The following is a 27,451-nucleotide window of genomic DNA, read 5'->3' as shown; positions in this document are numbered from 1 at the left end:
TGTATTTAATGCGATGTCTACTTATTTGGATATTATTTCTTATTTGAACCAGTCAGAAAAGGTTTCAAGGTAGGGAGAGAAGAAGCAGAAGGTGAAAAAAAAGGCAATTTGAGTCAACAGAATCCCATACCCACTGTCCACACTGAAATCACAGCTATGTATGACATATGGGCCTGCTAAAGGGAAAAGAATTTGGGGACCCTTAGAAACTAGAAGGCAAAACACCAATGAGGTCTGCTCTGTGGGATTCAGTCTCACATGAGGACAGAGGCTTTTGTAATTCCAAACAAAACTGAAATGAAAAGACATCTAGCTAAATAACAGAAGGGACAGAACAGACTTTCAGTATGAGCTCAAACTAAGAGCACAACTCATTTGAGGGCAGTTGGAAATAAACCCCCTTTGGGGATGTAAAACAGAGGAACAGTGGCATTTCAACTTTCTCCATTTCTGACAAACGTCTAATATCTTCTAGGAGTCAAAATCCTTGTTACCGGTTTTATAAAAAGAAAAGCAGATTTTCTCATTGACTTTTAAAATTAAAGTGTAGTCAATTTACAGTGTTGTACCTATCTCTTCTGTACAGTGAACTGTAATATACACACACACACACACACACACACACACATATGTTCTTTCTTACATTCTTTGCCACTACAGTTTATCCCAGGAGATTGGATATAGTTCCCTGGGCTATACAGTAGGACCTCATTCTTTACTGATTCTAAATGTAGTTCTTTGCATTTACCAATCCCAAAGTCCAAGTCCATCCCCCACCCCCCTCCCTCTTGGCAACTACAAGTCTGAGTTCTTTGTGAGTCTGTTTTGTAGATAGGTTCATTTGTGCCTTATTTGAGATTCCACATAAAAGTTACATCATATGGTATTCGTATTTCTCTTTCTGACTTACTTCACTTAGTATGATACTCTCTAGTTGCATCCACGTTGCTGCAAATGGCATTATTTTTTATGGCTGAGTAATATTCCATTGTATATATATGTACTATGTCTTCTTTATCCATTCACCTGTCGATGCACATTTAGGTTGTCTCCATGTCTTGGCTATTGTGAACAGCGCTGCTTTGAACATAAGGATGCATGTATATTTTGAATTATAGTTATGTCTGGATTTCTGGCCAGGAATGGGACTGCTGGACCATATTTTAGTTTTCTCAGGAACCTCCATACTGTTCTCCACAGTGGCTGCACCAATTTACCTTCCCATCAACAGTGTAAGAGCCTTCCCTTTTCTCTACAGTCTCTCCAGCATTTCTTATTAGCAGACTTTTTAATGATGGCCATTCCGACTGGTATGAATTTGACTATAGGTTGTTTTTTTTTTTTTTTGACTATAGTTTTGATTGACATTTCTCTAGTAATTAGTGATATTTAATATCTTTTCATGTTCCTGCTGGTCATCTGTATGTCTTCTTTGGAGAAATATCTATTATGGTCTTCTGCTCATTTTATGATTGGGTTGTTTTCTTGTTGTTGAGTTGTATGAACTCTTTGTATATTTTGGAAATTAAGCCCTTGTCAGTCACATCATTTGCAAATATTTTCTCCCATTCTGTAAGCTGGATTTTTTGTGTGTTTTTTTTAAAATAGTTTCCTTGGCTGTGCAAAAGCTTGTAAGTTTGATTAGGTTCCATTTTTTTGTTTTTGTTTTTAAGGAAAAGTAGATTTTTAAATAATTTTTGCAGAAACTTCTATCCTTTTGTTTCCAAAATAATTCCAGAGATTGATTAGTAAGATTTTCAATGAAAATTTTTATCATGAAAAGTTACTGAGAATCATGATAGTGAACAAATCATGAGAGTCTGAGTTGTTCCAGGAGAGTCAAGAGAGTAAAACCCTGAAAGTTGAATTTTTGAGGACTGTAGGAGTCCATGGGAGCATAATGATGCCCACACCTGGACTTGTAGTTTGACTTTTTTCCCCAAAGAAGCCATATACTGAGAGCTATAGCCCACTGAAGTCCAAGAATCAACAAAGGTAATTTTCATTCACCTATTTCTTAGTAGAACATAAGTAGTACAATGCGTGTGTTCTCTGCTGCCCAGTCATGTCCTGCTCTTTGCGACCCCATGGACTATAGCCCACCAGGTTCCTCTGTTCATGGGATTCTCCAGGCAAGAATACTGGAGTGGGTTGCCACTTCCTCCTCCAGGGGATCTTCCTGACCCAGGGATTGAACTTACGTCTCCTGCATTGGCAGGCAGGTTCTTTACCACTCAGCCACCTAGATATCCTTAAGTAGTACAATGTCTAGCTCAAAAAGTACTTGTTGAATGAGTGTAGAATAAAAGAACAAAATATCCCCAAGAAAGGAGTGACAGTGACTCCAACTTCGTGCTCTGCCTGAGACTGGACCCAACCATGCTTCATAAATAGTGTAGAAAAAATCTTGTTCATAGCAGTTTTATTTGCAATAGTCAGAAACTAGATATAATCTCGATGCCCTTCAAAAGGTGAAAAGTTAGACTGCAGTATATGCATACCTCATGATATTAAGCAATAAAAAGAAACTAATAAATACACACAACTTGGATGAATCTCAAGGGAATTATACTGACTGTAAAAAAAACCAGTCCCAAAGGTTATATACTCCATAGTTTCATCTATATGACATTCTTGAAATGGCAAAAATATAGAAATGGAAAGCAGAACAAAGGTTGCCAAGGGTTGGGAATGGGGACAGAGGAGGAGAGGGAGAAAAGGTAGAGGTGCTTGCGGGGCGGGAACGGATCAGTATCTTGGTAGTGGTGGACACGGGATAAAACTGTACAGAATGTAACACATCCATGTGTGTACAAGATTGCACACACACATGTAGTTTAGTGTTAGTCACTTAGTCATGTCCAACTCTTTGTGACCCCGTGGACTGTAGCCCTCCAGGCTCCTCTGTCCATGGGATTCTGCATGCAAGAATACTGGAGTGGGTTGCCATTTCATGTAAAATTGGGGAAATCTGAATTGTACTGATGTCATTATCCTAGGTGTGATTATTATACAACAACTGTGCAAGATGTTACCACTATGTGAAACAGGGTAAATGGTACACGGATCTCTCGGTATTATTTCTTATAATACATGAGGATCTTTAATTATCATATAAAGTTTTTAAAAAAAATTTTAAGCAATCTGTCCTCTGCCACCATCAATACCACCACCTGAGACTGGGTGTGTGTTTAACACATGAACTCTTTTCTAACCACCTGCATAGATCTCGTCCATCTCTAAATACACCAACTGTTTTAACCACATAGTCTAGCTCCTCTTCTTACATTAAGGACAGGTATTTCAGGATTCTTATCTCCTTAGAGGATAAAAGCTCCTGAGACAGGGCCCGTGTCTATTTTATACCCTCTTGGTGCCTAGCACAATGTTGAACAAACAGTAGAGATTGAATAAAAAGGTTCGTAATAAATGAGCAAGTAAATGAAGGAATGTATACATTTTCTACTCCTCACAGTAGAGCTGGATAAACTGGTAATTCACAATCCTTTTGTTCGCATTTTCTCAACTCTGAAAGGCCTGTAAATGCTGTGCCCCACCTCTCCACCCTTATGGTCTACAGTGAGATTAAAGATCACCTCCCACTAAGCCTGCAGAAGTTTATTGATTGATTATTTGCTGTGTGATATGCCAGTTAATTTCTCTGAATCTTAGTTTTCCCATTTGTAAAATGGGGGACATTATTTATTTTTGCAAGTTTGCTAGGTTAATGAGATACAGTGTACATGAATCAGTTCAGTTCAGTCGTTCAGTCGTGTCCGACTCTTTGCGACCCCATGAATCGCAGCACGCCAGGCCTCCCTGTCCATCACCAACTCCCGGAGTTTACTCAAACTCATGCCCATTGAGTTTGATGCCATCCAGCCATCTCATCCTCTGTCGTCCCCTTCTCCTCCTGGCCCCAATCCCTCCCAGCATCAGGGTCTTTTCCAATGAGTCAACTCTTCGCATGAGGTGGCCAAAGTACTGGAATTTCAGCTTCAGCATCAGTCCTTCCAATGAACACCCAGGACTGATCTCCTTTAGGATGGACTGGTTGGATCTCCTTGCAGTCCAAGGGACTCTCAAGAGTCTTTTCCAATACCACAGTTCAAAAGCATCAATTCTTCGGTGCTCAGCTTTCCTCACAGTCCAACATTCACACCCATACACGACCACTGGGAAAACCAAAGCCTTGACCAGATGGACCTTTGTTGGCAAAGTAATGTCTCTGCTTTTTAATATGCTGTCTAGGTTGGTCATAACTTTCCTTCCAAGGAGTAACATGAATAGCCTTGCTCAATACCAACCTAAGAAGATGCTCAATAAATGTTTTTAGCCTTCCATAGATATTTCCAGGCTCTAATGCCCACTTTGTAGTTCAAGTGAAGTGAAAGTCGCTCAGTCGTACCCAACTCTCTGTGACCCCATGGACTGTACAGTCCATGGAATTCTCCAGGCCAGAATACTGGAGTGGGTAGCCTTTTGCTTCTCCAGGGGATCTTCCCAACCCAGGGATCGAACCCAGGTCTCCCGCATTGCAGGAGGATTCTTTACCAGCTGAGCCACAAGGGAAGCCCTTGTAGTTCAAAATGGTGGCCAAATTGGGAGATTGGGATTGACATATACAGACTACTATATATAGAATGTTTTTAGTTGCTAAATCGTGTCCAGCTCTTTGCAAACCCATGGACTGTAGCCCACCAGCCTCCTCTGTCTATGGGGTTTCCCAGGCAAGAATACTGGAGTGGGGTGCCATTTCCTTCTCCAACGGATCTCCCCAACCCAGGGACTGAACCTGAGTTTCCTGCATTGGCAAGCAGATTCTTTACCGCTGAGCCATCAGGGAAGCCCCACTGTATACAGAATAGGTAATAAGAACCTACTGTCTAGCACAGGGAACTCTACTCAATATTCTGTAATAGCCTATATGGGGAAAGAATCTAGAAGAGAATGGGTATATGTCTATGCATAACTGACCCACTTGACTGTACACCTAAAACTAATACAATGTGGTCAATCAACTGTATTCCAAAAAAAAATTTTTTAATGTAAAAAAAAAAATGCTGGCTAACTCTTAGCAAGTTTATGTCTCTTCAATAAATAGTGTTTTATTCACATAGCACCTTCCTCTAAAGATCACACTTTAGCTCCATTTACAATGGCAAAAGTAATGCGAGCAAAGTAAATGGAGATGGAGGATGGGGAGATGGGAGGAGACCAGGTCAACTGGACGACAACAAGGTAACTTACGCGAGTTGTTAGGACAGGGTCAGTCCCCCTCCCCGAAAATCTCTCTGCAGAAGAAGGTTTATCTCGGGCATGGCCTCCTCCCTATGGTTTCATGCCTTGGCCCTGTCCAAAGGCAACACAGACAGTAGGGCAAGATACCCCGAAAGCCTACAGTCCCTAAGAACACTGGGCTGGTGGTACTGATGGGAAAGAGAAAGGGCTTCTGTTCATTTTCCCTTAAAGAGAAGTGTTTGTTTTCAGGGTAAGTCTACTGATTCGTTCTCAGGACTGGGAGTGCCTTAGTCCATTCTTACCCAGAGGGTGATAACTTCTCCCCTAAATATGCAGCTGTCTGAAAACATATTTGCTCTGGATGTGTCACTGGGTCATGAAGAGTTCTATGAGAAACACTTTACACATGGGTGTCTCCAAGCCCGAGCAGTGGAGATATTTGCTGACCCATAAGGCAGAGATAGCAAACAAAGGATATGGTCCCAGGGTCCAGGTTTCAAAAGAATATATTGGGGTCGCAAAGAGTCAGGCCTGACTTAGCAACTAAGCACATACACATGCACACACACACTTGGATCAGTTGGTGTCATTTTGAGCCCTGACTATACACTTGTCCTTGGCTAGAAACTGAGGTCATTCATGACTGTGACAGAAGAGGTCCCCTCCTGAAATGGAGCTCTTGATCTAGTTCCGCATATTCAGACATTTGCCTGACTTCTGCCATGATGATCTTGCGTGGCATGACAGCATGTTTGTCAAAGCCAAGGACTTAAAAATAGAACATCTTTCCAAGAATATCCTCTGTAACCAGCAGAAGCGTATGAAATACAGTGAATATAAAGACATGTCAATGTTAGACCACAAACGTGTGGCATATCCCCTAGATTTCAGACAAAAAAAAAAAAAAGAATGTGCTGTCTAGAAGGATTATAAATCTTTAAAACTTTATGAGTTCTATTCTCTTCCTTATTAATTCAATGAGTAACAGTATTTACTCATTAAATAATTACTACACACCAGGCAGTATACTGGGGCTCCCCTGGTGGTTCAGTGGTATAGAATCTGCCTGCAATGCAGGAGATGCAGGAGACCTGGGTTCAGTCCCTGGGTCAGGAAAATCCCCTGAAGAAGGGCGTGGCAATCCACTTCAGTATTCTTGCCTGGAGAATCCCATGGGCAGAGGAGCCTGGCGGGCCATAGTCCATAGGTCACAGAGTCAGACACGACTGAGCAACTTAGCACACACACACACAGGCAGTACACTAAGACTTTCAAAGAATCACCTCATTTAACCTCTAAAGCAATCTCAAGGGTGATGCATGTAATATTTCTTCTATTTGAGAGATGAGGAAACTTCAGCTTAGAAAGACCAAGGATTTAAAACCAGGCTTAACTGCTGAGCAGCAGTATTCTTGACCTTCACACTAAGCTACACTGCTCCAGGCTTGCTTGTTTTACAGAGAAGGCCGAGGTTGTTATTACTATTATCGATAGAGAAAGAAAAGTATATGGTACTGATCCTTCTAACATACTAGGTTGCACCACACAAAACTGCCAATATGCAAATGTTCTGATCCACAGAAATTACAGCTTCACTTGGTTCAATGTAATATAAGAACAAGAACGAGAAGGACACGTCTTTCAATGCTTGGCCCCGCACAGTCCCTAACTAGCTGTGAGACTTTGGGCAAATCACTAGTTTTCACTTGTCCCACCCCATAAAATGAAAAGATAGAGCTGAATTTGTCTCTAAGTTCCCTTCCAGCTCTGTAATTACAAGTGAGGGAAGAAAAGCACCATAATTCATTTGTTCAACAATTATTTCTCAAGGGACTACTACATGTTAGACACTGAGCTTTCCTTTCATTCTAAACTCATCTGCATTTTAAGGACAGCCTCCCAGTAGCTTCCTCTGATCCCTAGGCTCTCACATGTTAGAGATGAAAACCCAGCTTGAGGGTCCTTGCTTGCCTCCTATTTAGGGAAACTGGCCTGCACCCTAGGGCAGGGGTCTCCCAGCTCTAGGATCCAATGCCTGATGATCTGAGGTGGAGATGATATAACAACAATAGAAATAAAGTGCACAAGAAATGTAATGCGGTTCAGTCATCCAGAAACCAACCCCTCTCCCCACTGGTCCATGGAAAAACTGACTTCCATGAATCCAGTCCCTGGAGCCAAAAAGGTTTCAGGCCACTGCCCGAGGGTGCTGGCAGCTCCTGCTCCACCACAATTCTACAGCGGAACAGAAAACCAAAGGACCTAGAAACTACTTCAGGGTGAAGAGATGAAGTATGGTGTGGCAGAAGAAATGGTAAGCGTGTGCAAATGTGTATCGTCCAAAACAAAGAACTCTCAGTAAGTATTCTGGCTCACAGCAATTTCCAGAAAATATTCTACTTCTTTCTGGACCTCACTTGCATACACTTCCCCCTACAAAGGGAGATAATCATCTTTTATACTTTAAAAAAATTCAGAAGGAAGAGCACTTGAGCTGAAGAGAGTAATTGAGCACTGAGTCACAGCCTTTGCAATGATTAAGGACTGGTAATTAAGAATTACAGGAAAACACCAAAGGGCAAGCCTTAAGACATTGATTCAACTCTGAATGCGCTACTCACTAGCTTTGTGAGCCTGGATTCATCATTCGACCTGCCTCTGCCTCAGTTTCCTCATCTGTAGGATACAGACTGGAATATACAACCTCTAAGTTCCTTTCCTATCCTAAAGGTTGATCAGCCCCTTATCATCTAAGTTGTTTCCATATAATCTGCCACCTGTTCCCTGTGGACACAGCAAACAGCTGTTTTCCAACACGCCTACAACAGCTCTTCAAATACATACTTAAGGACTCTTATGTGAGCCCACTCCAATCCCTCGCTTCAGTCTTAAATCAAAGTCCTAGATGAAGTCATGTGGTTAGCAAGATGTTGGGAGTAACTCCTATGGGGTCACAGATCTAAACTTTGAGCTCGTAAATGAGGGAATACATGCGACAAATAGCAGTTGGCTTCCCCAGTTTCTTGAAACTGAGAAAGACTCATAACTCCCAACCTTGTTCCCCAGGAATCCTATCAGCTGTTACAGGAATACAAAAGCTTCAGGAGAAGAGGATTAATAACCATGCTGACAGTCTGGCTAAGATGGAACCTACACACAGTATGTCACTGGTGAATTCTATAGGAAAGATGACTGTGTGCTAAATTTGGCTATGTACCAGTAAGAATCAAAGGAGGCCAGATGAACAAGGTCCAATGGCGGGGACAGTCTGCTCTAGTGAAAGCCTGTTGTTCTCTTCATTAGACTCTGAATCACCAAAAAGACCAAACTCACGTGGGAAAACATGACACCAACCCAGCCTCTAGCCTCTTCAAATCAGAGGTGACCTTGGGTTCTAACTACGGGTTTAGTCGCTAAGTCTAGTCCAACTCTTTTGCAACTCTATGGACTGTATGCATACTCTTTTGCAACTCTATGGACTCTATGGACAGGCTCCTCTGTCCATGGGATCCTGCAGGCAAGAATACTGGAGTGGGTAGCCATTCCCTTCTCCAGGGGATCTTCCCCACCCAGAGATCGAACCTGAGTCTTCTGCATTGGCAGGGAGATTCTTCACCACTGAGCCACCAGGGAAGCCACGACTCTACCAGTAGAGCTCCCCAAACCCTTCTGGGATAGGTTAGAAAGGATTATCAGACAGGGCAGGGGAGGCCAAAGCCACATATCCTTCGCCCTGTTCCGTTCTATTCCCAGTCAGGGGTGCTCATTTCTCTCTTAACCTGCAGCTTAACTTTCTAATGCAAACCATCTCTAAGTGGGGCTCCCATGAAATGTGTCACTTTAAGTACCTTAAAGTCTCCAGAAGGACTTTTCCTCCTCCTCAAACAAGTATCTTTTAGAAATAATAAACCAAAGAATCAAAATGATTTCACGGGAGAAGTAATCATAAAAGTTAATTGTTAATAAACAGCTTTCCACCTGCACAGATTCTTAGTGTCAGAACTTTTATTACATCTTTTTTCATTACAAAACACGAATATTTATAAGGAAGAAAGTAACTTGAGAACTGTTATTAGTCAAATTCTACGTTTTGGAGATGAGCAGTTTTCTATTTTCTTTTAAGGGATTTTGAATTATAAACCTTCTCCAAGAGACAGACGTGGAGAAGTTTTAGCCACATCAAATTTTCAAAACATCCATGAAATGTAAGCTGATATATCTCATAACTGATGTTTTTATAAACCTGTCCTTAAAAATCAAGGACATCCTCTCAACACTTTCTGTCATGGAAATTGTTCCAAGGCAAATAAACAGGCATTTCCATGGTTAGGGGCTCACAGCTGTCATATTGTTTAGTTCTGCACAAATGAAAACTCTTATTACCAAAAAAAGGTTGGAGAATCTGTGGCTGGAATTTGGCAAGCAATGGCATTTCCACATTGTTTTAGTCTGCACGCTCTCTCAATGCAAATATGAACCCCACGAAATATTCAAGTAAAACTAACCATGTGGTCTGAAAAACAAGTGCAGCACAACTGGAAACATGTCCAAATGAGAAGTTTATGCTTTGCCATCTTTAATTAATGATGCTGTGAAACTCATTAGAAAAAAGAAATCACAGTTCCTCAACTCTCATGCTCCAATGACTTGAAAATGCATATTCAACTCTAAAAGACAACAAAACAAGCTATAAAATCTCCTATTTCCTCAAGGTCACAGAATAGACTTTCACATCACAAAACTCAGAAGAATCCAGATTCTCAACTGAGGATCATCTCTCTCCATGAACTGGTCCCCCAGTGAGGGAACTTGAGATTATGAAGTCTTTCCTGCTTGTCTGAGCTTGATTTCTACTATTTGCCTGGTATTTGAGGGAAGAAAAAAAATAACATTATGTTAGGCGGGAAAGTATAAAAAGACTCAAACATGAATTTTCATCTCCTTCAAATTGTTGTTTAAGGTTTATATAGACCTAAAAGAAAAATCAGAATTTCTAGAAATTGCTCCAGGAATTCATGGAAAGAGGTACCTTTCACCTGTACTTTTAATAAAAAAGCAAAGAAACCACAAGAACTAGATGGCCTTTCAAAATGTCTAGGATTCCTCGAATGACTTGTGGTAATGGTACTAAGACAGTCAATGGAAAAAGGATAGTCTTTTCCACAAATAATGCAGAGAAAACCACATACCCACATGCAAAATAATGAAGTTGGGCCCTTACCTAACACCACATACAAAAGTTAACTCAAAATGGTTCAGAGACCTAAATATAAGACCTACAACATATAACTCTTAGAAGAAAACATAGGGCAAAAGCTTCATGACTTTGGATTTGGCAGTGACTTCTTAACTGTGACACCAAAGGCATAGGCAACAAAAGAAAAAAGTAGACAAGTTGGAATTCATGAAAATTTCAAAATTTTGTTCATCAAAACACTATCAACAGAGTAAAAAGGCACCCCACAGAATGGAAAAATTTGAAAATCATGTATCTGATAAGGAATTAATATCCAAAATTTACAGAGAACTCCTAAAACTCAACAACAAAAAAGCCAACTTGATTAAAAATGGGCAAAGGACTAGACATTTCTCCAAAGAAGATACATGAATGGCCAGTAAGCACATGAAAAGATACCTGACATCACTAATCACTAGAGAAACGAAATGAAACCTGCAATGAGATACCACCTCACATCCACCAGAATGGCTACTATCAAGGAACACAAAAACAGAAAATAACAAGCGTTGGCAAGGATGTGGAGAAATTAAACCCTTGTGCAGAGCTGGTGGGAGTGCAAAATGGTATAGCTTCTATGGAAAATAGTATAGCAGTTCCTCAAAACCTGAAAAGTAGAATTATCACATGGTCCAGCAATTCCACTTCTGGGTATATACCCAAAAGAACTGAAAGCAAGGTGTTAAAGAAATATTTATACACCTGTGTTCACAGCAGCATTTTTCACAACAGCTAAAAAAGTAGAAGCAATCCAAGTATCCACTGATGGATAAACAAAATGTGGTAAGTTTTAATTTTACCACAAAATGTGGTAAATTTGTGTACAAAATATCATGGAATATTACTGAGGCTTTAAAAGGAAGGGAATTTTGACATGTGCTACAATATGGGAGATCATTGCGGATATTATGCCAAGTGAAATAAACCAGTCACAAAAGGAGAAATACTGTGTGATGCCACTTACATGAGGTACTTAGGGTAATCACATCACAGAAACAGAAAGCAGAATGTAGCTGCCAGGGGGTAAGAATATGGTGGGGTGTCCCTGGCGGCTCAGTGGTAAAGAATCTGCCTGCGAATGCAGGAGACAGGGTTTGATCCCTGGGTCAGGAAGATCTCCTGCAGGAGAAGATGGCAACCCACTCCAGTTTTCTTGGTTGGAGAATCCCACGGACAGAGGAGCCTGGTGGGGTACAGTCCAGAGTGTTGCAAAGAGTTGGACACGACTGAGTGGCAGAGCAGACATGCACAAGAGTAGGGTGAAATGAGGAATTATTTTTGAATGGGTATAGAATTTCAGTTCTACAAAATGAAGAGTTATGGAGATGGATGGTGGTCATGGTTGCACAACACTGTCGATGTGTTTGAAGCCACTGAACACTTAGAAAATGTCAAGATGATAAATTTTTGTGAATTTTACCCCAATAAAAAAATTGGGGAAAAATATTTAGGTTCCTATTCCTTTATAATATGACTGAAGAGAGGTTAGTGACTGCTCTTTGGTATCCAGATTTACATTTCAGAATTACCACTTACATGTGACCTTGAGCAAGTTACATAGCCTCTCTGCATTTTAGCCTCCTCACTGGTAAAATATCTACTTAAAAATATGACGTGTGGATTAGATGGGTCTGTATGTGTATAGCATTTAGGCTTACATAATAAATACTATCTAAGTACTAGCTGCTATTATTATTACCTCTACCACTAAATCTATTCTCAGCATCACAAATAACATCTCATCCTGCCAAGAAGAAGCCATTTGCATTTAATTCTTTGAAATGATGATGGCCTGGCCCCAGGTTCAACATGTGATCTAAAAAAAGAGACTCTTCCCATCCTCAGCAGAAGCACACGAATGGGAACTGGGGTCCAAGTTAGTCCATCCTTTGGACAGCAAAAGAGGCAAGACACTTGCCCCCAATTGTATTTATTCAACGAATGTTGATTGTGTACCTTGTCAGTGCTCAAACTCAGTACTCCCTACAATACTGTGGAGTCCGAGGCCTTGTTTCCTTATTGAAATACGCTAATCATCTAAAAGCAACGTTACATAAAACACATTTCCCAAGATGAAACTAACAAGACTAGGGCACCCCAAATTACTCCATTTCTTTTTAAAAATCCATTTTATTATAGTCACTTTACAATGGTTTCTTCTGTACATTAAAGTAGATCAGTTATATGTGAACATATTCTCTTTTTTGGATTTCCTCCCCATTTAGGTCGCCACAGCCCTGAGTAGAGTTTTCTGTGCTCTCCAGCAGGTTCTGTCATTGGTTATCTATCTTATACGTACTATCAATAGCGTGTGTACATCAATCCCAATCTCCCAATTCATCCTACCCCTTCCTCCCCACCAAGTATCCAGACATCTGTTCTTTACATCTATTTCTGCTTTGCAAATAAGATCATCTATACCATTTTTCTAGATTCCATGTACATATGTTAATACATTGGTATTTGTTTTTCTCTTTCTGACTTACTTCGTCTATATGACTATCTCGAGGTCCATCCATGTCTCTACAAAGGACCCCATTTCATGCCTTTTTATGGCTGAGTAATATTTCACCATGGATTTAAAATCACCCATTTCTATTTTCCTTCTTATAGTTCTATTCTTTAAAAAAAGAAAAAAGGTCTCACTTAAAGAATGAACTTATGGTTGCTGAGGGAAAGGGGAGAAGGGATAGTCAGGGAGTTTGGGATGGACATGCACACACTGCTATAGTTAAAATGGGTAACCAATAAGGTCCTACTCTATAGCTCAGTGTTATGTGGCAGCCTGGATGGGAGGGGCGTTTAGGGAAGGATGGATACATGTACATGTTTGGCTGAATCCCTGTGCTGGCCACCTGAAACTGTCATAACATTGCTAATCAGCTATACTCCAATACAAAAAAAAAAGAAACAACTCTCCATTTACTCTCAAATTTAATAAAGCAGGTTGTTCCCAGATACGTTTTTGAGCAAAACTGTCAGGAAGAAAGACTTTATTCACACCTGCTCTGAAACTGACAGAACGACAGAGCAGGCTATGTCTGCCCACCACCCAGTCACGGACTGCACACACCCGGGGCACGTGAGCACCAGCAGACAGGACCCCGGCTGCGAGCCCCGCAGGACCCTGGAAAGGCAGTTCAAAGCCTAGGGCATGCACAGAAGCCATCAGCGCCAGGGAAACGTCCTCCTTCTCCAAACCTTCCAGCTAGGCACCGGAAGATAAAACTTCTCAAAGCACTGGGGTCCAGGTAAGATTTAGCCACTTAGGGACTCCAATGGTTAAGAATCTGCCTTGCTCGGGTGGAGAGGGAGGTGGGATGGGAGACCGGGATGGGGAATTCGTGTAGCTCTATGGCTGATTCATATCAATGTATGACAAAACCCACTGAAAAATAAAAAAATAAATTAAAAAAAAAAAAAAAAAGAATCTGCCTTGCAATGTAGAGAATGTGGGTTCAATCCCTGGTGAGGGAACTAAGATATCACATGCCTCAGGGCAACTAAGCCCATGCATGACGCATGGAAGATCCTGCGTGCCGCAACTAAGACCAAATAATAAACACTTTAAAAAGAAAGATTTAGCCACTCATGAAAAAAAAAAAAAAAAGAAAGATTTAGCCACTCGTAAAATGAGCTGATATAATGACTATTCTTGAAGTCCCACCATTGTGTTCAGGCAGCACAATGGAAAAAGAAAAAGAGTACATAGACTTGAATTCCAGGGTTACATGGACTGTGTGACTCTGGTTTCACTTTTGTTTTCATTAACAAAAGCTTAAAATTCCTACCTTTGAGAAAATGATTCATGTTAAGCATCTACCTGATGTCCCACACAATAGCATCTCAATATTATGGATGTCCTGTCCACCCCTTCTTTTCAGGAAGGAAAAATGTCCCAAAGCACTCAACTTTTGATTTAGAAGAATCATAAGAATGGGTGGATCCCAGGCTAATATCGCTGCTAGTTTTTCTAAGAGTCTAATTCTGATAAATAATATTAAGACAGTTCTTGAGATGTTATGAAAAAATCAAACCTCCTCCAGTACCCCTTTCTTACCTAAATTTTACAGAGAGCAACCAAGAAGGCTTCAGCTTCACCCTGCAGAGCACCATGTATATGCAACATCCCATATGCATATAGTCTTAAGAATTGGGTTTCTCTCTTATGTAAGAGGCTGGAACCTCTCTGAAATGTCAATAACTCTGAAGTTTTAGCCAAAAAACAAACAACAAAAAAAAAAGGACTGGCTCTGCATTTGCAGCATTTCATGGTGTGCTGAGGGGATTCCCAAGACCAGCCCCAGGTTTTTGATGGTTCAGTGGGGGGCCTCACAGAGCAGCATACACATCATCCCTGTGGCTGTGGTTTATTACGATGAAAGGGGACAAAGCAAGATCAGCCAAGACTAAAGCTAGATGAGGTGAAGACTGGTAAAAACCAGCCATGGGCTTCCAAGAGCCCTATTTCAGCCGAGTCATACAGACAAGTTGTGACAACGTGTGTGAAATGTTAACCAGGGAAGCTCACTAGAGCGTTAGTGCCCAGGGGGTTTTATTGGGTCAACATGGATACCCTCTGCCTGGCTGTACCCAAATTCCAGACTCCCAGAAAGAAAGCAGGTCCTTGGCATATACTGCATTGTTTGCACAGTTTAGGTCCAGTGAGTGGTGGGGAAAGAGTAAGCGGTGGGAACCCTTCTGAAATCCAAGTTCCCAGATACCAGTCAAGGACCAGCCTTGCAAGCAGGCATTCCTAAGGACAAGCAGTCTCAGGCTCGCTATGTTAATCGTTTCCTGCATTCACAAACCAAAACCCCAGATATCTAACTCATAACTACCCTCTGACCACTAAATTCCTATAGCCAACTGACATACTGAAATTCTTTTTAACAAGTGAATATAACTTAGGGTTTCAAAATATATTCATTCAGCATATTTGGACTGAGTCAACCTGCTGGGTTCCAGGCTTTAAGGAAATAGCAGCAAGTCCCAGCCCTCTAAGAAATTTCAGACCAATAGGGAAGATAAGATCAATACACAAAGAACGCTAACATAAGGTGGTGTGTGATGACGACCATAAAAGAGGTGGAAGCCAAACAGTAAACCAGCCAGAGAAGGGAGAAAAAACTTCCTGCTGTGACGCACCAGGAAGATTTGGGTAAGAATTACCACAGGGCTGCAGTTTTTAGGACAGGTAAGATTTGAGAGTAAGTGGCGGGGTTGGGAAGAGCTCAAGAAGGGAAATTAAAGTGTCGTTTCAGGCCCCAGACAGGAAGCTGTGTGCACAATGCACAGAGGCTGCTGTAGGGAAAAGGGAATATGGTCTGATTGGAAGACTAGGTTCACAGAAGGGGATAGTGGAACATAAGACTCTAAAGAGAAGTCAGAAAGAGAAAAACAAATATCGCATATTAACACGTATACATGGAATCTAGAAAAATGGTACGGAAGAACTTATTTGCAAGGCAGAAGCAAAGACAGACATAGAGAACAAATGTATGGATACCAAAGCGGGAAGAGAGGGTGGAATGAATTGGGAGACTGGGATGGACATATATACACTCCTATAGCACAGGGAGCCTACTCAAAGACCTGTAGTGATCCAAACAGGAAGGAAATCCAAGAAAGAGTGGATGAATGCATATGTATAGCTGATTCACTTTGACATACAGCAGAAACCAACATGATATTGTAAAGGAACTCTGTGTATGCATGGGTGTGTGTGAGTGTGTGTGCGCTCAGTCATGTCTGACTCTTTGCGACCCCATGGACTGTAGCCCGCCAGGTTCCTCTGTCCATGGAATTCTCCAGGCAATAACACTGGAGCGGGTTGCCATCTTCTACTCCAGGGGATCTTCCCAACCCAGGGATGGAATCTGCATCTCCTGCATTGACAGGCACATACTCCACTAAAAACCAGAAGAATGTAAAACATGGGTCTCAAATGTAGAATGAAGGAGATTGTCTTTTATGCTGTGGGGGGGGGTGGTCTGTGTGTGAGTTTTATTCTTTTTTTTTTTTTCTACTTTTTTAAACATACTATGTTAGTATTCATGAAGGAGAGGACTGACTGTAATCAAAAGGGCTAAGGCTTTTGCAGTAGATCTTCCAAAAGTCAGAGAGCTGGGAGGTACAGAGAGGTGAAATATAAATGTCATTTGGGAGCAACATCGAGAAGGAAGCAGTAACAATGCTCCTCAGAAGATGCAGGAATCAAATAAGACTTAAAACTCTCAAGTTAACTTTGGTATTAGCACATTCAACCAGAAGTGCCTGAAGGGCAGCCAGGTTAAAGGTAAAAAGTATTTTTACCGTAAAAAAGAGCTGGGCAGAGAATTCAGTGGATGTGTCTAGAACTCTGATGGAGATGAGGAACCAGTGTTCGGGAAGGAGGTCATGGCTACAATGGCGTATGTGGAGGAAGCCGGCTTAGAGGGTCAGCTGGAGCGGAGAAGCCACACACCGCACATGGCAAGTTCAGAGCTGTGAATTTCACCAGCCTCGAGCAAACATGACTGAGCTCTGAAGCTTGGTAAAGAGTCAGCACTATAAACTCAAGCATACATACACACACGCGCACGCACACAACTAAGAAGCACTCTGTGGGCAGAACACCTCAATTTGAATTCCTGACACACACACACACACACACACACACACACACACACACACACACACACCCCCCCAAGAAGCACTCTGTGGGCAGAACACCTCAATTTGAATTCCTGGCTCTACTATGTATTATTAGCTTTATGATCTGAGACAAGCTTCTTAACCTCACTGCCCCGATTTCTCATCTCTGAAACAGGCTTCATAGCAGTACCTATCTCATAAAGTTGTTGAGGACTCAATCAGCTAGTTCATGAAAAGAGCTTAATGCAGAGTCTCTCTGGCACACAGTGAGTGTTCAATAATTGTTGGCCACTATTATTATCTTATTTGAGTCTCACTGTCATGTTATGAGATAAAGTCAGGCAATCATTACTATCTCCATATTACTAATTAGGCAACTAAGGCTCAGAGAGGAAACGCTTGCCCAATTTTCACACAGTGAAGAACACAGGCTAGGATTTCATAAAGTCCAGTCTCCTTAATGAGATTTACAAATCTCTCCAAGCTCAGCCCACTCCCTACCTCACTGGCCTCAGTTCTGGCCAAGCTTGCCTTGTACATGAAGCTGTGCCCGCCACACTAGTTCCTGGGCCTCTTAACTTCCTGACCCCTCTTCTCCTCTTAAGTCTCCTCTCAAGTATCACCTCTTACAGGAAGTCCTTGGCACTTGCTCCCACTTCCCTCTTACCACCCACCTCTCTCAGTGCTCATATCTGACTACTAACACCACAGTGTATGCAGTTACGGACCGCTGCCTTCCCCACTGGACTCTGAGCCTAAACAATCTCTGCCACACTAAACAGCAAGTATTTGCTGAATGAACTAACTCTTGTCTCTAAGTCTGACATTCTTTCCCTCAGAGCATGTGTGTGTGTTAGTCACTCAGTCGTGTCTGACCCTTCGCAACCCCATGGACTGTAGCCCGCCAGGCTCCCCTGTCCATGGGATTTTCCAGGCCAGAATACTGGAGTGGGTTGCCATTTCCTCTTCCAGGGGGTCTTCCAGACCCAGGGATTGAACCTGGGTCTCCTGCATTGCAGGTGGATTCTTTACCATCTGAGCCACCAGGAAAGCCCCCAAAAGATGCTGTCCCATTACCAACAAATGCTCACTGTTTAATAATAGTTTAAAAAGAATACCAACAAAATTTCAAAGACCAACCAATCCTACTGTACTACACATGTAGGCATTCACTACCTCTAGGTAGGGAAGGGCGCGTGTGCACGCGAGCACACACACACTCTCTCTTTCTCTCTCTCTCTCTTCAGAGCTGGCCATTCTCACCCACGGCTCATCTGTCTTCGAGCCTGTGGTCTCAGAGGAGACCGAACCCGCCTCTATCACAGATTCCTCCCTCTGCCTGATCAACCCAGCTAGAAAAACCTGGGGCATGGCGCATGCAGGAAGACAGGTTCCAAGGTCTCACGTTCCGAAAGCCCAAGGTGAGGTGCCCCCCGTGTACCACCCGTCAGCCTAAGACTCGGTACCAGTCCCTGACAGCTCAGAGACTGACCTTGGGGAAAAGGTCAGCGGAGAGGAAAAGCGAGCAGACCCACTCCCTCTGCAGTTCCGCAAACAGCAGCCGGACACCTGTGCTCGGGTTCCACGAACATCTGTCCCCGGAACCTTCTGACAGGCGGAGCCGCCTCCCCTCCACGCCCCTGGCTCGGGGCCACCGCCTGGTTCAGGTGGGAAGCGGGCGGTCCTTGCCACATCTCGGCACCCCTGGCAACCACGGCTGATCCCCGCAGGGGCTCCTCCCTGGGGAGCTCCGGGTATGTGTCAGGTTCTCCCTCTGGTCTGCAGAAAGCAGACAACACTCGGGTCAACAGAAACAGAGACCTAGAAACAAACAAACAAACACACACTCGTGTGTGCTGCTGTCTGATGCTGATGGCTGGGGAACAGGGCCACTCAGTTTCTGCCGATCTGCCCACAGATAAGGGTTTTGTGGCCCATGCCTCCCTGCTCCTCCCCTACCAGGAAACTCAGAGACTGCTAACCACAGCAGTGCCTGCTGAGCACAAGAAATTCTGCAACGCACTAACCAAATTCAGCATGTACTGGCTGTCAACCATCCGCAGAACTTCAATTCTGGAAATATGGAAAGAGGCCGTAAACGTTGTTTCTGGGGCCAAGCCTCAATCATTTTGCCAAAAGCAAACCCAGGCTCTTATTTTAAAAGTGGTAAATGCTTAGCTCCAAGGCAGGACATGGGTTTCCCTGCTGGCACAGAATCCTCTTGCAAAGCAGGAGACCTGGGTTTGATCCCTGGGCTGGGAAGATCCCCTGGAGAAGGGAAAGGCTACCCACTCCAGTATTCTGGCCTGGAGAATTCCATGGACTATATAGCCCATGGGGTTGCAAAGAGTCGGACACAACCAAGAGACTTTCACTTCACAAGGAAGGACATGTTTATCATTTATGGAATTACTGATCTCCAGTGTGGTCCAGTCCATAGGTTAGTATATGGCATTGCATTTTCCACCACATATATGCCTTCCTAGGGCAGTGGTTTAGTTGCTCAGTTGTGTCCAGCTCTTGCGACCCCATGAGCTGTAGCCCACCAGGCTCCTCTGTCCATGGGATTCTTCAGACAAGAACACTGGAGAGAGTTACCATTTCCTTCTCCAGGGGATCTTCCTGACTCAGGGATTGAACCCCCATCTCCTGCATTGCAGGCAGATTCTTTACCATCTGAGTCACCAAGGAAGCCCTATACTTTCCAACAGAAGTCCTGAATTAAATAGCAGTACCATTCTCTACCAAGTACCTTTTACCAAATGCTTTAAAATATCTTATCTGTATCCACAAGTCCAAACAAGTGTGCCTTCTAGCAACCTCAAATCCACCTTTCAAACTTTGAACAGTGTTACTATTCTAAAATCTAGTTATTTCACCCACTATATTGAGATACTTTCATTAGCCCCTTACAGCCTCCAAGATAAGAAGAAAGTTTTCAGACCACTTCACTGTTCGGCATCAGCCCCCCACATTAAATATATGATCTCATTTAGTCCTCTGAACAACCTCGTGAGGCTGGTCTGATCACTGACATTTTACAGACACAATAAGGAAATAGTGATAAGGTCTCAGGATGCACCCCTCAACGTGTCCCAAGACGGTGGACCTAAAACAATGCTAGAATCTATTCTATCAAGAATCAAAGAATTAAACTGAAAACCAAGATCCTTTGTCTCTTTTTCTCTTTTCTTCTTTTCCCATTTAGGTTATGACAGAATATCGAGCAGAGTTCCCTATGCTATATAGAAGGTATAGATAGTAGGTATGAGCTATAGAGTAGGTCCTTGTTGGTTATTTTAAACGTAACAGCATGGGGGACTTCCCTGGCGGCCCAGTGGTTAAGACTCCGCCTGCCAACGCAGGGGACATGGACTCGACCCCTGATGCAGGAAGAGCTCACGCGCCGCGGAGCAACTGCAGTGTGCACGACGACGGCTGAGCCCGCGCTCCGCAAGGAGAAGCCACCGCAAGAAGAGAAGCCCCCACAATGCGAGCAAGAGAAGCCCCACGCGCCCCAACTGGAGCAAGCCCACGTGCAGCAACGAAGACCCGGCACAGCCAAACATAAACGGACCAATGGAAACGCGTACATGTCAGTCCCAAGCACCCAGTCCATCCGCCCCCGCCGGTAACCATAAATTCATTTCCCAAGTTTGTGAGCCAGGCTTTTTATTACTAAAACTCAAATGATTAGCCTAAAACCAGCAGGGGTGAAGATTCTGCCCTAAAGAACCTAACACGCCGCAGTTGAGTCTTCCTCCCAGTGCAGATGGCCGGCGGAGCGGTTGAGGCACGGAGCTGACGCAGCGCCTTGGCTTGGCCAGGGGTCCGGCCCCTGCCCTCAGCCTCAGAGCCCTGGGTTTTAATCATCTGACTCAGCCAGCAGCAGCAGACCCCAGGCGCCTGTGGCTGTGAGTAATGACGACATAAAACACATCTGTCTGATCAGAAGCTGATGGTGTCAGTTACACCAGGCATTACAGTGAAACAACACTCTAGGAGGGAAACCAGAATGCCTATCCGCCCGCGAGCTAAGCAATGCCCCTCTTTCTCCAACTCACAATGAGAACTTGTGGTACTGCTACCATTTACTGGATCTTATACCCAACCCCCCTCAAATATGTCTTGATGCATTTATAGAAAGAAGACTTATCTAGGAATAATAAAGCAAATCTGTTTCCACTAGTTGTTGCAAAATGTCTACAAAGTAATGACATCAGGAAACGCTTTTATTCTGGCCTTTAATCTTTCACACCATTATGAGGGATAATACATACGAAGGTGGTTTTGTAAGTGGTAAGTGCTTCTTATACCGAATTTCAAGACTTCATTTCAGAAGAGTGACTCATTCATTCTTCCCTTTGTTCATGTATTAATTCATTAAAAACACTTTGCTAAATTCCCACTGAGTGCCGGCAGCTGGATGCAGAATTAAATCAGAAACTCCAAGCCCTAAGAGGGTCAGTTTTTCCCCAAATTGGTCTTTTCATCTCCACGGTATTCCAACCACACCCGGCATGCCTCTCCTCTCTTCCTTCCTCTCTGCCTCAACCATTCCGACAGTTCCGTGTGCTGCTCCCACTTTCTGCAGAAGTCCTCGCCCAGGACCAAGTGCCCAGGGTGGTGGTGGTTTAGTCACTAAGTCGTGTCTGACTCTTGCAACCCCATCGGCAGTAGCCTGTCAGGCTCCTCTGTTCATGGGATTCTCCAGGCAAGAACACTGGAATGGGTTGTCATTTCCTTCTCCAGGGGATCTTTCCAACCCAGGGATCAAACCCGGATCTCCTACATTGCAGGCAGAGTCTTTACCAACTGAGCTATGAGGGAAGCCCAGTCCCACTAAAAAAAGTACTGTATTTACTGATTTCAGAAGTGAGTAGGAGTGACACGCATGGCCTTATTAACATAACCTGTTTTCATCGTACTTCTATCAACCAGAAGTAGTCCCAAAGCAGTTCTCCCTCCTATAATCTGAGGAAGTTCTAGATTAAGAGTTTAGCAGATAGATGAGCAGAAACAACTCTCCCCTTGATGATCTGTGGACCATATGTTCTCCAGGAGGGCAGTCAGCTGGGGGAACCCTTGGAAAATCATGAGAGGGCCCTGAAAGCAATGGGAAGCAGAAAACACTTTCTGACCCCTGATTTATCTGTATAAGTAACACGTGCTAACTGATAGCACCAGTGGAGCCCCTATCTGATTCATCCGGATGCAGTCATTCTCTACCAAGCTTCTATCTGGGCAAATGTGAATGGAAAATAACCCAGAATTACATAGAGATTTATAGGTGGGCTTCCCAGGCAGCATAGTGGTAAAGAATCTCTCTGCCAATGCAGGAGACGCATGAGATGCAAGTTCAATCCCTGGGTCAGGAAGATCCTCTGGAGTAGGAAATGGCAACCCACTCCAGTATCCTTGCCTGGAAAATTCTATGTATCGAGGAGCCTGGCAGGCTACAGTCCATGGGGCTGCAGAGAGTCAGAGAAACTGAGTGACTAAGCAGCGGGCAGCAGTACAGATGTTTAAGACTGGAAACAACTTCAACTGGCCCAACTCCTTCACTTTAAAGAACACTGGGACTTTCCTGATGGTCCAGTGGCTCAGATTCCATGGTCCCAAGGCAGAGGGCCTGGGGTTCGATCCCTGGTCAGGGAACCAGAACCCACAGGGCACAACAAAGATCCTGCACCGCCAAATAAACAATCGTTTCTTAAAAAAAACGCAAGAATCAGGGAGAGGACCTGAGTAACCCCGGGTCTCACAGCACGTCCAGGAGCCAGGCAGAAGCTGAGCCGTCCACTTCCCAAGGCAGGGCCTGTTCCGCTGCCAGGAGCTGCTGTCCCGGGGTACCCCCCACCTCCCCAGCTGCTCCACGGCCTTCCCTCAGCACACCTGGACCCTGCTTTAGGCGGTGAGAGCCAGCCCTCGGGAGCGCTGCGTTCCCTGCGCAGAGGAACAGTTTCCTAGAATGGCAAGCCTGTTTGGACTCTGTGAGAAGGACTGTGTTCTGTCGTCCTCTCTTCAGGATTGTGATGAAGACTAGTGAGATGCCAGCCATCCAGGAATCCTATATTCTCTGCAGAAAACAGTAGGGATCCAGTAGAGAGTGTGCATCACAATTAAGCCCTACTGATGTGAACCCCAAGAGTTAGAGCCCGGGATTTTATAAAGGCCAACAGTGCTTTTGCCCAACCTTCAAGTTAGTTTCAATTGCATACACATTGACAGGCAATTCAGATAACACACAACATCTGATTTTCGGTCCTCCTAATGACTTTGGTGGAGAAAAATCAAGCAGGTGTCCCAATTTATGAAAAGAAAAACTGGTTCACAAAAGCTACCCAAAGCCACACAGGTACTAAAATGCAATGTTGGAGCAATGACCTTATCTGCAGCTCCCGCCTCCCCACTGGGCAATTTAGCTTCAAAATTTTCTGCTCACATGTTCCACGTCAACAACAGTGAAGACCTACCTTTTCTGTTACACCTGAGACATTCAAGATAACTTGAGTCACAGTAAGGAGCACAGCCTGACCCCATAACCTCAGCAGCAGCCCCGGCTCATAGGCACTTGTACTGGAAACTAAACAACACAGGTGAACTCCAGGGGGCGAACTTTGGGGTTCACTAACAGGAGTGACCTTTATGATGGCTTTAATTATTCATCATTTACTCTCAACTTTCTTTCAAAACAACTTGAAATGGCTCTTAGCTCTGACAATAATATAGTCAAAAGTAAGGGTTATATTCATTTGTTCATTTTTTAAAAAAATTTACTTGTATAGATGCAGAGAAAAGATGTGAAAGGCTACATTCCAAGTTTTGCATTAGTTGTCTCTGATACAGATGTATCAGAGATAATAATAATAATACAGATGTATTATTGTTATCAATGCTAATCTGTATCTTTTTCTACAATGAACAGGTATGGTTTGGGTAATAAGAAAACAAACAGTAATGATCTCACTTACCTGGAGAATCTTAAAAAACTAAACTCCTAGGAACAGAGTAAAATGATGGTTGCCAGAGGCTGGGGAGTGGGGGAAAATGAGGAGATATTGGCCAAAGAATACAGATTTCCAGTTATAAGATGAATAAGTTCTGAGAATCTAAGGTACAGTATGGTGACTACAGTATGTATTACATACTTGAAAGTGGCCAAGAGTAAATTGCAGATGTCCTCACTACAAGAAAAAGAGGAGCAACGCATACATGTATAACATCATCATGTGTACAACTTAGACTTATACAATGCTGTGTATCACTTGTATCTTAATAAGACTAGAGGGAGGAAAAACAATGACTGCTTTTATTTTTTTAAATATGTTCTTCACTCTGAAAAATGGGAAAAGAGGTAATCATCACAGAAGGTTGGGAAGCTCTATTACTGTGAACCAAGTGATCAGAAAATGCAAACAAAACTTAGAACCCTGAGACCAGAACCTTTGCCCTGCTTCTCCATTTGGGTCCCCTCAGCCTCCAAGAATATAAAGCAATATGCCAGGGCACCAATTTTACACAAATATTTTGGGGAAGACAACTATATACAAATATTTATTTGTATTAAAAAAACAAACCTAACAAGCATATGGAATCACATAAAAAAAACCTGCATAAAACCTTAAAACCAATTTCAAGCTTGCTAGGGCCCATCTGAACTATATACCCCAATGCCCAGGAGTAGTTGCCAGGCTTCTTTGCTATTAGAGACTTTTTTTTTAATGGAGAAGTCTGGGAAGCCCTAACATGAATAGTACCACCCTATGTTCCCCTCTTCTTGAAAGAGCAGAAACCTGATTAAAACGAAGTCACTTTTCCTGTTCACTTTTTTAAAAAGTCAAATTTGTCTTCATGCACTATCTTTAAAACTCCTTTACAAAACAGGTGCCAGTCGACATATTACCAGGGTAATCTGTAAGCCCACAGGGGCACAGTTCACCCTACCTTCCTCACCTGAGGAGCAGAACAATCTGGCCTGGCATCCTGGGGTTCTGAGGACGGTGGGGGCCCCGGGCTGCCGCTACCCACTTCTGCAGGACGGCAGACCACTCTGCACAACGTGCTAATTCATTCATTCCACAAATGTTTATTGAGTGAAGCCCGAGAAAGGCCTTTCAGGGGACAGTGGGATCATTCACAAGCCAACGGTCAGGTCTAACGGATCAGCTGTGGACAATCAATCTTTCATTAGACCTCAAACCACCTCTAGGATAGAGCAAACAGGGCGCCCACCCTGCCCAGGCACCAGCAGCTGGGCGGGATCAGGCAGCGGTGTTCTGGAAGGGGGCTGCCGCTGGAGAGGGCCTAAGGCATCCCAGATTCCCACCAGAATGACCGGATCCTTCGCACCCTAAGTGACATAACACCTCCAAAGTGCTTTGAATGGCACCCGGCACCTCGTGTGAGCTCAGTAACAGTCACTTCTGCTGTTACTATGCCAACTTGCCCTTACTCATGGAGAACCAAAAAAAAAAAAAAAAGAAAAAAAACCCACAGGTTTTCAAATCAGAAAGATTGGATTTGAATCCCAGCTCAGCCATTTACTATCTATGTGAGACTAAGGGAAGCAAGTTTTCTGAGCCTCAGTTTCTCATCTGTAAAATGGAGTAAATACCAGTATCCTAGCCCCCCGTGGCTTGGTGAGAATTAAGGATATGTTGTTTTACACAACAGAGAATCTGGCCCACAAGGGCCCCCATAAAGTCAATACTGCCACCTCCAGGGCCCCTTTTGCCGCTTTTGATGGGCCCTGGAATCTAATTTCACTCGGATACCACACTGAGGGCAGAAGGGCTACAGGGCAGAGGGAAAGAGATGGAGAGACCCACAGGAGACCTTCTACAAAAACCCACCGGGGCCCTCTGCCCCGCTCAGCTCTCCTCCCCTGGTGGCGGCTCCATCCTGCAGACACCTGCCTGCCTCGCTGGGAATGCCTGCCAAGGGGATGGGAAGCTGAGCAGCAGTTGAAATCCATCCCGCCTCCCAGTGTGTGTCTGTCTGTCTGTCTGGGGCTTCCTCTGCACATCCCCGCCGTGGTGGAGGCTGGCAGCATGATTCATAGTCTCATCTTATCTCTGCTTCCATCGCAACCCAGAACCCAAGCCCTGGGGCCTGCTGGTCACAGACCAGCAATAAGTGAAAACGAGGACTTTTCATGCAGACAGGAAGGGAGCCCCCTCGAAGTCAAAGGGACTTCACAAAGGGAGGCAGGAGGAAAGGGAAGCGGGAGAGGCGGGGTGGGGGCAGGGACAGGGGCCCACTTCCTACATGCTGGTGGAGCCCGCTGTCTTAGCTGCTGAAGCAGTTGGTTTTTCCACTTTGAAAAGATAATAAAGCCCATTCCTGTAATAGACAACTCAACCGCGGGACCAGGGCTGGGTGCAAGCAGAGAACTCCAAAACAAACCTGCTTGTCTTCCAAGCAGAAACCGTCCGCTCCCAACTCGCCCTCCCTAAGCCCCTCACCTGTAGGTGGGTCCTGACGCCCCACCGTACCCCCCCTGAGCAACCGGGGGGCAGCCTGCTGGCAGGTCCACCCAGCAGCCGGCCCCAAGCCAAGCTCAGTCCTCGAAAGCCCAAGGAACGGCCGCCCACCCGAGCACCTCGGCCTCCTGGAGAGTCGACCCCCGGGCATTAGATTTGGTTCTTCAGCGAGTGGGAGCCTAAGGAGGGCGCTTGCCCGACGCCGCAACGAAGTGCAGCGTTTCAGAACTTAGAAGACCGAAAGGCATCACACCACAGCAGCTCCCCCGTTTAAAAGAGGAGGAACCAGTACCAGGAAGGGAAAGAGAAGCCCCCGAGGTATCACAGCGAGCGGGCTGGACCGGCTGCGGGGAGTCGGAGGCAGGCGGGCGAGGAGAGCATCGCCGCTCCCCGCGTCGTCTAGGCTCCAGACCCCGGGCGGGTGGTACAAACCCCGAACCCCACCCCGGGCTCCTCCGCCCTAACCCCGGCGCGGCGCGCTGCGTTACCTTCCTCGGAACTGGACTCTGCGCGCCTCCTCTCCCCCGGCGGGGTGCAGGCGGCTCTGCCCCGAGCGCTCGCCCGGCGATCCAGGTACCGCCCGGCAGCTGTCCGCGCGGGGCGGCGCGTGCGGGCTCCCGGGGCCACTCCCGGACGCGCGGGCCAATACCTCCCCGCCCGCCCCGCGCCCCGCCCCGGCCCGGCCTCCGCGCGCGTGGGCTCCGGCCTTCTCTCCCGCCCTTCCCTCCACCCCCCTCCGCCCCGCTCCTGTTTAATTCTCTCCCCCTGGGCTCCCCCACTTGGCCTCCATCTCAGGCGTAACTTACCCGAAACAACTTTTTCGCTCTGCAGATCAAGACCGCAACGCGGTTAT

The 27,451-nt window shown here is 44.5% G+C and overlaps 1 protein-coding gene across 5 annotated transcripts in view; it reads right to left on the bottom strand.

The window, feature by feature from the left end:
• Nucleotides 1-27,237, bottom strand: part of SYTL2 (synaptotagmin like 2) — a 119,176-nt gene extending 91,939 nt beyond the window's left edge. For 3 of the 5 annotated variants that reach the window (XM_065936931.1, XM_065936935.1, XM_065936934.1), the window contains exon 1: nt 27,087-27,237. The gene's annotated coding sequence lies outside the window, so the exon portion shown is untranslated. The remainder of the gene's footprint in view (nt 1-27,086) is intronic. The other 2 variants (XM_065936932.1, XM_065936933.1) reach the window with 2 other exon arrangements.
• Nucleotides 27,238-27,451: the final 214 nt, after the last annotated feature.

The sequence above is a fragment of the Muntiacus reevesi genome, chromosome 5 (assembly GCF_963930625.1).
Source record: "Muntiacus reevesi chromosome 5, mMunRee1.1, whole genome shotgun sequence".
Lineage (NCBI taxonomy): Eukaryota > Metazoa > Chordata > Mammalia > Artiodactyla > Cervidae > Muntiacus > Muntiacus reevesi.
The sequence above is the reverse complement of the archived record's forward strand: the minus strand, read 5'-3'. Positions and strand labels throughout refer to the sequence as shown.